Genomic DNA, 13,256 nt, shown 5'->3' with positions numbered 1-13,256 from the left:
AAACAGGTACCACTGTACTTTGTAAAAGAAAATAAACATCTTTGAGAAAATTTCTGTAATAAACGTTTTCGCACGAGATGTATCATTTCTTTAATACAATGGATTTACTATCTTATTATTCTCTATATAAAAATGTTGAAAATTCTGTTATAATTAAATCTATTATTATATTTACATTTTTGTAATAAAATAGTTTAGAAAATTTCATTCGAGTAAATATAAATAATTTTTCCTCATGGCAGTGAAGTGTACTTTCCGTTGTTGTGATGTAAACAAAGTAAACGTTATTTACTTTAGTTTTTTGAGTTTCTTTCTTTTCTCATTATATTGTTCAACAACCGTAGAATATTCATGCAAAGAATATTTTAACATGCTAATAGCTTTAGAAAAATATCATATGTGTTGAAAGTGAAAAATAAAATACTTGATGCATTTTTAAAAAATTTTGCAAGAAAAAGATGCTTATTTTTTGACAATACAGGATATTTTGACTATATTTTTTATATACATTGATTTTATTAAAATTTATATTGATGATTAATTTTTATGTAGTCTCTTAAGATATAAATTACATTCAGCAATTTTTCTAGCGAGATGACGTTAAATATAATTTTCTAGATAGCACTGATACCGCAATGCGAAGAGAAACCTAGAAGGAAAAACGTAAATTGATTGTTGTAACAAAAATGCAAATGAGCCGTGCGGTATAAAATAGCAGAAACGCTAAAGTGCGACAGTGAAATGCGCTGTCACTGTGAGTTTCCCCAAGGACTCGTAAGAAATCGCAAATTAAAAGGAGCCCCGCTAATCGCGCAATCATGTTATTTACTCTCGAAAGTACGTGTGTTTTCTCGTGATGCCGGATAATTATGAGATTATATCTTATCATTGCTCGCCGCATCGCTCTCAATTCCTCATCAACGCACAGCTGAAAGAGACGTCGCGGTTTAATCCTGATTCGATGACCTGCATATTTCGAGAAAAATTTCGCCAGGAAACGTAACCATTCCACATAACACCTTTCCCGATATTTATCATACGCTTATTGTAATATCACATACGGGTATCGGCTTTTCATCGCATAAAAATCGTATAAGATTCAATAAAGAATTATTGATAGCGTATTTTTTGCTCCTACCTTCAACAAGAAAGTATTAGAAATTTATATATTTTTACAGACGAATGATTAAAGAAAATTAGCATATCCGGATAAACAGGTTCGCGAATAAGAGATCGCAAATTATTGCTAAATTCCAAATGCGCTCAAAAAATAGACGAAGCAAAAGATGCGCCGTAAAACACGTAGAAATATACTTTCTAAAGATCAAATTTTTTTTTGGAGACAAATTTCTCGTTAATTTAATTAATTCGCTCGTTTATCGAAGGAAAATAAATACTTCTGATCGACGACTTTTCTCGTGATTTTAGCCGCGTACGGTAAAATAGCGTGACCGCGAGTGACCAATTCGTGGTACAAAAATAGTACACGTGAAGGTTGCGAGAACCGGTCGCGTTTCTGGTGCTGCACCGATGGCACCAGCAAGATAGCGGCTGCCTGGGACGCGGTGCGTCGGCGCTCGACGTTGCGCCCATGATCGATCAACGGATTTTCTTCAGGATCAGCGTGACCTGGCTCAGCCGTGTCGCAGGGTCACGGTCTGACCTTGGTAATTCCCGATGACGTCAGAGAAATTACACCACACAGTACACGCGCACTGTGACGTTCGATGGAACTCGATGACGTTTCCGACGCGACGGTCACGTGCTGTTTCCGGTCCCCTCGAAAAGGCAGCATTAGGTGCTACCTTTGATATATCGCGACGCTGCGAGAAGCGTTACTTAAAGACAGATCTTCGATGTTGGGTAAAATCGATAGGAGTTTCCCATGACACTTGGTGGTGAACAGGACAAGGACTCCATGCGGCGTTTTTCTATTTTTATTTACTCTTTTTTTGTAGAGAAAAAGATATGAGAGAGGAGCGGAGAGAAAGAATGTGATTTATAGAGGTTGTGATATGAATGAAGAGGAGAAAGAGAAGGGAGATGTGGGGGAGAATGAAACTTATCGTCCGCTCGTTAGGAATTCGCCGCGAGCACCTGCGAAGAAAAACGAACGCGCGTGTCACGTGAAAGGGCACGTGCAATCCTGACCCAGTTTTCTAGCTGTGTCCTGGGTCATGACCATCGATTGTTTCCCCTCTCTGGTCATGGCGTCGCGACCCAAATGCTTCGGATCTTCCCTGGGATTTAGGCGCTGTAACGATCGCCAGGGATTTATGGCGTTGCAAGGTGTCGCGCGCGCGATATAATAGCTCTAAGAAAATAGCCGACTCTCTCTGTCTTCCCTACTGGTACTGGTAATTTATATCTCAGCTGGGATCTAGTCGGCTCGGTCTACAGGTGTCTCTTACCGGCGCGTATGAGGCGGTTTAATTGGGATTTATGTCGGCACTGTTGTCATTCCGGATATTTCCCCGATAGTCGCGAGAGATTCGCACGCTTCGAAGCTCGTTGCTTCTCGGAACAATCTTCCGCTGAAAAACTTGTCATTTGAATTTACGGTGCGAACCGTGAACCGTAATTTGAATAATCAAACATCAAGAAAAAATGCAAAGGGGATATCTACCTACGCGTTTTCGAAAATTGTGCTAGACATTTCAATTGAGAAAAGTCGCCATTGTCGCGAAGATTAATTTCCAAAGCTTGCAATTTAAAGATTAATCAATTATTTCGAATCGTGCTTTAAGTAAAAATGAAAAATTGTTAAACAATCATGTGTTTTTCTGTAACATAGTAATATGTTATGGTTCTTCTTTCTCTCTGTCTTTTTTTAATAAAAGAACTTTAAAAATGTCTATTATGGCTTTTTTTATAAGACACTTATCATTAATTTAAAAATGGCTAATCTCAAGTTTTTTTCATTAATTTCATATATCATGTTTATAAAAAAAGCTCACTATTGTATGAACATATATAGCTTTGAAAAGCAGATAAATAAAAAGATAAATTTGAATATATATACCTCATTAAAGCGCTTGCTATAACTTAATATCATTAATCAGCACATAATGTACTAGGTGATGAATAATTAAAAATGGTTAAAGAATCATGTGTTTTTCTGTAACAAAATAATGTTATGGTTCTTCTTTCTCTCTGTCTTTTTTTAATAAAAGAACTTTAAAAATGTCTATTATGGCTTTTTTTATAAGACACTTATCATTAATTTAAAAATGGCTAATCTCAAGTTTTTTTCATTAATTTCATATATCATGTTTATAAAAAAAACTCACTATTGTATGAACATATATAGCTTTGAAAAGCAGATAAATAAAAAGATAAATTTGAATACATATACCTCATTAAAGCGCTTGCTATAACTTAATATCATTAATCAGCATATAATGTACTAGGTGATGCATAATTAAAAATGGTTAAAGAATCATGTGTTTTTCTGTAACAAAATAATGTTATGGTTCTTCTTTCTCTCTGTCTTTTTTTAATAAAAGAACTTTAAAAGTGTCTATTATGGCTTTTTTTATAAGACACTTATCATTAATTTAAAAATGGCTAATCTCAAGTTTTTTTCATTAATTTCATATATCATGTTTATAAAAAGAATTCACTATTGTATGAACATATATAGCTTTGAAAAGCAGATAAATAAAAAGATAAATTTAAATATATATACCTCATTAAAGCGCTTGCTATAACTTAATATCATTAATCAGCACACAATGTACTAGGTGATGTACAATAATTTATTTAGCATAATGGTGTAGATATGAATCTATTACTGTCTTCCAACCCCAACCTTGCCTACGGTCTTATCGTGTAAATTATTATGAGGCGAAAGTTAATAATAATGCGGCACCTCATCATGTTCTCTATTTCATTATTATTGTTATGTTCGCGTGTATACGTGCTGTATACGACACGATCGAAGCGAGTATCGAGTTACAGCGATAATAAACATAACGTCATGTATGTTGCTTTCTACATTTCTTTTCGGTTCTATAAATTACATTTATACACGGAGAGCAACTTTAACCCACTTACCTAAAGTCACGATCACGGCCAATGCTTGTGTGCTCGATCTTCCAGCATGCGTCATGTTTCTGAGAGAAAAGAATCGTCCACATCGCAGAGTCGAGAAGAGAACCGTCCGATAATTTATGGAGTTTCACTCGCCGACAGATCAGCTGTAACAGATTACGTTAATAACTCATTTTTTCTATATATCTTTGATGGGCAGTATTAAGTACCGGATGCGTTTGGCGAAACTTAGATAATGTAATTGAGTCAATTAACGCATGTGTATATCTTGTTGATATTCAAGAGCAAAGAATGCGAAATTATCTTGTCGATATTTTTTGTGCATGTCTCACATACATAAAACGTGCGGTAACGAGGAGTTACACATGTGTATGTACGTGTTACTTGCAAGTAAATGAGATTTCATTCAGTGCTTGACGACGCGCGCCGAAAGATACAGGTCCTGGCCTACTTTAAACCGGTCACGTTCAAGGATTGAACTTTACATACTCTCTGAAGAGGTATATATTCTTTTTGTTTTTCAAGCGGAAGCTGAATTCGATGATAATGACTGTTCGGACGTCTCCAGTATGGTGGTCCCGGAGATTATTTTCAAGCGTGAAGAGAGACGTTAGATGAGATGTCATCTCTCTAGAATCTTCTTTCAACCAAAACTCAGCCGGATGAGCCCGAAGTACCGTAACAAGCCTAATACAACTCTAAATACATTGTGAGATCGTAAATTTCTATTCTCAGAATCACCTTGACACCGAAAAAATGACGACCATTCGAGCGTTGCTTCTACTCAAAGTATTGTAATCGAATATGAAGTTGACCAAGCTATTAGTTATACGGTTATTATTCTTGATTAATTTTAATTGCAATTTTAATTGCATAACGCTCACTAAATAAAATCAGCATATATAGTTGTTTTTTTCATATTAAGATATTTAAATGTTTTTTTTATTAAAATATATGGACAAATATATGGAAAATGTATGAAAAAAATGGCAAAACTTGACACATTTAAATAAAAATTAAATCAAAATTGGCATAAGAGCCACAGCGCGGTAGTTGGGGCGCAGGGAAAGAAACAACACTTCCTTACTTAATTGATTGTTGTTCATTTCCAATGTAAACAATTAAGTAAGGAAGTGTTGTTTCTTCCCCCGTGTCCCAACTACCGCGCTGTGGCTCTTATGCCAATTTTGATTTAATTTTGATTTATTTATTTCAGCCAAATTCCTAATTATTAATTTTGGCACATTTGCTTCAATTAGTATAGTTTGTTTGAAATATATAATACAAAAACTTTGTGCCTCATGCTGTTCGAAATAGAAAAGTCATTCGAATTTTACTACGATCAGAATCTCATATTTTCTGAAAATTAATATAAGTATTCCATTAAATTCGGAAATAACGGTCCTTTAAAACATTCTCGACTTTTTTGTTTGGTAGAGAAACTCAACCGCTAACCCTCGTTTTTCTGTCGCATAAGAAATATATATTATAAACTTTACCAAAACAAAGTCAATCGTCGATAGAATAAATGTAACGCATGGGCGCATGCGCGATCAGCTGATTGAAAATCGTATCGCGCATGGCAACTTCGGAATCTGACACGTTAGACCTCATCGCAGCCTATCATGCGCGGCGCCCTGAGGTCACCGCCAAATTTAAGATTCATTGATCTACGTGAAAAAAAATCCCGAAATCGCGCTCAATAAAAGGGGGTAAAAATCCACGTAAATCACCAATTATCAATCATCAATTACCAGTCACCAGACACTCGCACTTTTCAATCTCGAATTTGCAATTTAAACCGCTTTAGCTCAACCGTTTCGAAAACCTCGTCTCACCGCTTTTGTAACCGCTTAATTTTCTCTACTCATTTGTATTTGATTTTTGTGACTCCTTAATAAACTTATTTTCTACTGTCTCTCGCGAACATTTTCTGTGGTCCTTCGAGTCGGATTTTTTAAACAGATGCTCCTTGATGCAACGCAGACTAAAGTTCTTCTGCGTCGCGTTCACGACATGCTCGGCAACGGCCTTCTACCTGTCGTTCTCTTCGTACGGATTTTCGCAGGATTTTTCGCAAGAATATCAAGTCTTCCAGAATCGTAAAGAGTAATCCCTCCGGTTTTGTCATGGAACTTGCGATAGTGCATAGCACTCTCATACAAACAATGTACAGCAATCCTTTCTCACCGCGCGATAGCGTTTATTGTAGCGAACCAACACGTTCCCCGATATCTTTTCTGTAATAACATAGCAACATGGCATTGTCCAAGAAAAAATATCGCCTCATGGAGAGCACAACGTATGATTGCACAATCTCAAACTGGAACTGGTAAAACTATTACCTGTGTACTAGCCATTTTGGGTAGATACTGCAAAAGATTATCCAAGTACTTTATTTATCCCCAACTTACGAATTGGCGATCCAAACGGGCGAAATAATGACAAAAATGTCACGCTTTTGTTTCGAAATAAAAATAAAATATGCCGTGATAGGAGAAGAAATGTTTCGTGGATTAAAAATCACCGAGCATATAATTATAGGGACCCCGGGTCCCTAGTGGTTGGGATTAGAGACTAAAATGTAAAGTCTCTGATCTGTTTTTGTGCTGGATGAAGCAGATACTATGATCGCTGAATGAGGTTATCAAGATCAATGCGTGCAAATTCATAAATAAATTAATATTATAATATTATATAATAAATATACATAGGAAAGGCGATATCGCAGAAAATTTTCATTTTTGCTGTATCGATCCCGAGATTCTTCTTATGGCAGGCAATCACCTTGCCACCTCAGCTGCCCCCGAGTAGCTATTTATAAATATACAGGGTGTACCAAAAGTCTGGAAACGGTCGAATATTTCATAAACTATGCATTCTAGAAAGAAATGTTTCAGACAAAAGTTGTTTGGTTCGAAGGGAGACATAAGATTACGTGTCATTGGTTTAACCTTGAGTGAACGTGCCAAGGACACGTGAAGGTCACCTTGAATTTTTTAAATGGAACCATCTATTTTTTATTGAATATTCTTATAGCTTATTTCAAGAGCTTTCCAAAATACTATAATAAAATATTTTTTCATTGAGTACTTTCCTAGTTATGAGGCTTAAAATAATTTCTTAATTTTACAAACCGTAAAATATCTTGTAAAATATTCATTTTTCGATTATCTTACCTTAATACTTTTATGCACAAAATAATGAGAGGAATCAATTGGTATAAAGAAAACACATAGTTATTTTTAAGAAAAAATATGTAATTGTTAATTGCAAATTACATATTTTTTCTTCGAAACAATTATGTGTTTTCTTTACACCAATTGATTCCTCGTATTATTTTGTGCATAAAAATATTAAAGTAAGATAATCGAAAAATGAATATTTTACAAGATATTTTACGGTTTATGTAAAATTAAGAAATTATTTCAAGCCTCATAACTTGAAAAGTACTTAATGAAAAAATATTTTATTGTAGTGTTTTGGAAAGCGCTCGAGATAAGCTACAAGAATATGCAATAACAAATAGGGAGTTCTATTTTAAATTGAAGGTAACCTTCACGTGACCTTCAAACGACTTTTCAAGGTCAAACCAATGACGTAATCTTATGTCCCCCTTCGAACTAAACAACTTTTGTCTGAAACATTTCTTTCTAGAATGCATAATTTATGAAATATTCGACCGTTTCCAGACTTTTGGTACACCCTGTATACATATATGTATATGTACATACAGGGTGTCCCAGGTATCTTCCGTCCAAAAAAAAAGGCAGATTCTCTGGCCAATTTAAAAACGATTTTTCCTCAGCGAAAATGTCGAGGGAGATCATTATTTTTTGCATATTCCCAATTTTTGTCATCATGTATCTTTCTAACTAAGCCTTAAATTAAAATTCTATTAAAGTAAACTCTACCTAAAATTAACTAAAGAATGTGACTTTATTAATATTTTATTCCCATAAGCCTTAGTTTGCGAAAAACCCTTTATTTTCAATCGTTTATAACTCGAAAACTATTAGTGCCGCGACATTTTCGCTGAAGAAAAATCGTTTTTAAATTGGCCAGAGAATCTGCCTTTTTTTTTGGACGGACGATACCTGGGACACCCTGTATATACACATATGTATATCCATATGTACATTATGTACGTCCATATGTATAATAATCGTGTATATATAATAATCTTAAATAAAATAAATATATCTACACATGTATATATAAATAAATTATGGAACCCTTCCTTCTTTTTATTTTATCGTAAACCCTGGTTAGGCTCAAACTATTTTTATATTATATTTCATTGAATATTAATAATAAATCTTAAGCAAAATACATACATTATATACAATATAATGATGTAAAAATACACGAAAGATCGCGTATATGATTATTGTATAGTAACAGATTTTATTTTCTTACTTTTTTATCCAATTTTAAATTTTTCGCAAAATTATTTGAAAAGTCATTAACCTTGATGTCACTTAGTATTTTGATGAAAAAAAAAGTTTGGATATAGGATCGGCAACAATATGTAGGGAAATTAGGTTTCGCGATATTATTCGAATGCATGACCGAGCATTAATACAAAACAGCCTGAAGTGAAAGAGTACCGAGACCGTTATCAATTACGCATTCCTATGTTGCAAGGCTGCGTTTAAAAGAACCACACATGGATTCTTCGAGACTGGTCATAATTTCACCATGATTACACGGGGAGAGCAATAAATGATTCCGCAATTTCACTATTTCGTATATATTACTGCATACAATCGTCAATTATTGATGCACATCCTCGATGATGATGACAGCTCGTTGCTGTGGAATTATACTTCTTATATTGAGGCCTAAAATCAAGCTCTATTAACAGCTAACTATCATTGTCTGGTATCATAATGGTAATGTTGATAACGACATTCATTATATTAAAGATCAAGTATTTATCGACGACGTGAACATTCGTGAACGTTAATTTTACACAATGATATATACCATTTAAGCATACCATTGAAAACTATCTAGATATTAATATCAGTAATAACAAATAAACATCTATTTTATAAAAGATTTATATTATTAATAATTATTAATCTGTATTAATAGAAAACATCTCTTGAGGATATTTTATATTCTTTGAAATTTTTAGGTGACATTATACAGGGTGTATCTGAAATGATGCACTAAACTTTAGGAGCGTATTCTAGAGGTCAAAATAAGTCTTTTTTTTCTTATGAACATGGGTCCGCAAATGAACCCCCCTCCGAGCTAAAATTCGAAAATGTGTGAAATTGACCAAACACCCGCAACGCAAATTTATTTATCTCTCAAGAGAGGGTGATAGGTAACGCCAAAACCTTTTTCTTTCTGAAATACAGCCAATTTTTAATTTTTTCCCCAAAACTTTAGAGGTCTCTAGCTCGGAGGGGGGTTCATTTGCGGACCCATGTTCATAGGAAAAAAAAGTCTTATTTTGACCTCTAGAATACGCTCCTAAAATTTAGTGCATCATTTCAGATAGATCCTGTATATATTAGCAAAAAATTCAAATAATTACTAATTTGTTAGTAACTTTATATTGTATTACTTTGTTTATAATTTTATATAAATATTACAACTACTATCGTACACGAATAAGTACAATTTAAGCCATTCATCGTAGCCACGATGATCTGATTCCGAAAGGAAGTGAAATTCGGCTATGGTTTCAATTAAAATTCCTGATAGCGAGTCGTCATTCGCGAAAGCAATGATGTGCTTTGTCGAACGTTTCGTCTCGCTCCGATTACACAAATAGGATTACGAATAACCTGTTTCCATTGTGGGCGGAATATATTAATCAACAGTGGGACAAACGTGAACGTTATACAATTCAAGGCTTAATGTAAGGCTGTAAAACTTGAAAACAGTTATAACTAGTAGTAAATATAATCTTCTTGCAACGACTTTATAAAAAAAATTTACATTGCACAATAAATATAATATCATTAGAAGTAAACGAGAAGAAAAGAGAGACAAAGAGAAGTTGGTAAAAGTTACACAGTAACTGTTGTGTTTTCCCGTCGATTTGTTAAATATCGATAAATGTCCAACAAATCCAAATGTAGCATATGTGCAAATATATGCAAATATACTGTAATAATCTCATTACATTATGCAATCAACGCGTTGCACGCACATGCTAAAAGCTCATCAAGGTAATCGAAAACAGGTGATATTACAATTTACACGTGTAGCTCAGAACATTATTATCACGATAATGAGAATTTATGCGAGCTTTTTCTAATATTGTAAAGCATGATAAAAGTCAAGGCTACTCTCCGGATGATTGTAAAGTTACATTTTCATCGCGAATACGCGAGATATTTGCTCAAAGATAAAAAAGATTTTCAATTACGCGCGCAGAATAATTAATCCCCTAATTGATTTTATTGCAACGTGTTGTGCATTTACGATTTTCATCCAATAATCAGCATTGCATTAATAAACGTGTATCATTACCGATAATGAGATAATGTACATTAGGTGGACAGACTTTTATATAAAACGATAAACGCGCATTATGGAAGTTATATTTATCTCATATAATGCACACATGGCTCTATTGTAATTATCTTGTATCTGAAAGTAGGAACATTTAGTGAAGGAAACCACAGATTAGAAACGAACGTTTGTCATTAACCACTCTAATGAGATTTCTAAGCTCAACAAAAAAGAAGCTGCATTAAATAGAGAATTTACGTGTAAGAAGTTCAAAGATCAACTCTGTTGCACTTTTAAAATAAAGATTAATGATAAAGGCTTACTTTGTGTCAAAAATCTATAGAAAGTTATCTAATTAAGAATCTATGAATAGCTTTTTTATTCTCTGCAAAAAGTTTAGTTAACAATAGGGAACTTTAATAAGGTATCCGATTTTCATAAGATGTTAAAACTAATTAAAAATAAAATATTGATTTTAAATATTTTAAAACGTTTCTAAATGTTTTATAATTTTACTTTTACGTTTTAATAAAGTAATGTCTTCTTCTGTTTATAATCAACCACTTAGATAATGCGGATGTTATTTAACTGCTTACTCGAAAGTGTGTGCGCTGGTAACGTTGTAATCCGCCAGAAAAATTGCGCTTACATTACGGGTTGCTTCTCCGCTCTATATCTTCTTAATAAGGAAAACTTATTAATTCTCGTGAGAGTTACGACGAAGACGAAGCACCGGAATTTTTTGTTTCAATATAATAAAGGAAACTCGTTTATCTCTTTCAAAGTGCTACATAAAGCAGTGCGTACTATTATGCTCCTCTTCTAATTAATAAATTAAAATACATCAAGTTCCTCTTTATTTATTTAATTATATAATATAATTATATAATACTCTTATATTTATTTAATTATATTATACAGGGTGGGGCATTTATACTGACACAAGCCATTTTTTCGAAAACGAAGCGAGATATAAAAAAATGTTTTAGACAAAAGTTGTATGGCTTGAAGGGAGACATAAGATGGTGCCATTAGTTTGACCTTGAAGAGTTACCTGAAGGTCACGTGAAGGTCACCTCCATCTTTTTAAATAGGACACCTTATATACTTTTGCATATTCTTGTAGCTTGCCTCGACAGCTTTCCAAAACACTATAATAAAGTATTTTTTCATTGAGTACTTTTCGAGTTATGAGACTTAAAATAATATCTTAATTTTACATAAACCATAAAATATCTAGTAAAATATTTATTTTTCGATTATCTTACCTTAATACTTTTATGTACAAAATAATGAGAGGAATCAATTGATGTAAAGAAAATACATAATTGTTTCGAAGAAAAAATATGTAATTTGCAATTAACAATTACATATTTTTTTCTTAAAAACAACTGTGTGTTTTCTTTACACCAATTGATTCCTCTCATTATTTTGTACATAAAAGTATTAAGGTAAGATAATCGAAAAATGAATATTTTACTAGACATTTTATGGTTTATATAAAATTAAGAAATTATTTCAAGCCTCATATCTCGAAAAGTACTAAATGAAGAAATACTTTATTATAGTGTTTTGGAAAACTCTCGAGAGAAGCTACAAGAATATGCAAAAGTATATAGGGTGTCTCATTTAAAAAGTTGGAGGTGACCTTCACGTGATCTTCAGGTGACTCTTCAAGGTCAAACTAATGGCACCCTCTTATGTCCCCCTTCAAGTCATAGAACTTTTGTCTGAAACATTTTTTTATATCTCGCTTCGTTTTCAAAAAAATTGCTTGTGTCACTATAAATGCCCCACCCTGTATAATATATTATATATATTATATTATATATATTATATAATACTCTTATATTTATTTAATTATATTATATAATTATATAATACTCTTTAATTATTTAATAATATCAAATGTTTTTGCAAAAATGTTGTCGTTCTATAAATTTGATTTAAAAAAAAAAAAAAATGAGAGGAGACGCGGAAAATCTAATACAATCGATATCTCGATAATCATTAATTCAATATTAATTCAGATCAGAACAAATATCATAACAAGAATTTTTCTATAACGTGCGCCAGAAATGTATTTTTTGAAAGAATTCCAGACATAAAATTTATTTAATCGCTTCTACGAAGCAAACTCATTCAATGAAGAATAACATTTCACGCGCAGATGGAATCTATAATCAATTCTTTGAGCGATACTTGATATAAAATGTTTCTTTATAAAACAGAAGCGACTTGATGTCAATTTGGATCGCTCGATGATTTCAATTTTCTGTGTTTTTGTTATTAAACGCGAATTTCCAATAACCAATTTAATAAGCAATTATTAACGCAACATAGGATGCCAAAGGCAGATAATCTATGCAATCTTATCATGATTTTATCAGCTGACTATAGCTGGCTTTCGTTGCATTTATATTCGAGCGATTCCATCGAAGGCTCTTTCTTTCCTCGAGATGGATACCGACAAAGAGAGATAGATCGCATCTCATTTTCACGATAGGTATCACGAGGCGTTTCCTGAATGGATAGACAGAACCTGGAGCGGCCAAGAGCGACCACTGGATGAGTAGGACAGTGTGTCGCCGTCCTGCACGTTGGGCCCCGTTCTTCTCCACGTGACCCGGCTACTGACCCACTTTGGTTTCTCCTGATTCCCTCCCTTTCTCCCCGATGAGGTTCCCCCCTCGATCCCCTTCGGCCCGTTTCACCTGTCCCCTCGA

At 33.6% G+C, this 13,256-nt stretch overlaps 1 protein-coding gene across 2 annotated transcripts in view; it reads right to left on the bottom strand.

Moving 5' to 3' along the window:
• The window catches only part of Npf (neuropeptide F), a 93,513-nt gene that overhangs the window by 45,344 nt on the left and 34,913 nt on the right, over positions 1-13,256 (bottom strand). For both annotated transcript variants that reach the window (XM_083084027.1, XM_083084028.1), the window contains exon 4: positions 4,057-4,199. The gene's annotated coding sequence lies outside the window, so the exon portion shown is untranslated. The remainder of the gene's footprint in view (positions 1-4,056; positions 4,200-13,256) is intronic.

This window comes from Camponotus vicinus, unplaced genomic scaffold (assembly GCF_025532165.1).
Source record: "Camponotus vicinus isolate PSW18456_S1 unplaced genomic scaffold, iyCamVici1.0 SCAF_12, whole genome shotgun sequence".
NCBI lineage: Eukaryota > Metazoa > Arthropoda > Insecta > Hymenoptera > Formicidae > Camponotus > Camponotus vicinus.
Note: the sequence above shows the minus strand (reverse complement) of the source record. Positions and strands in the feature narration are given on the sequence as shown.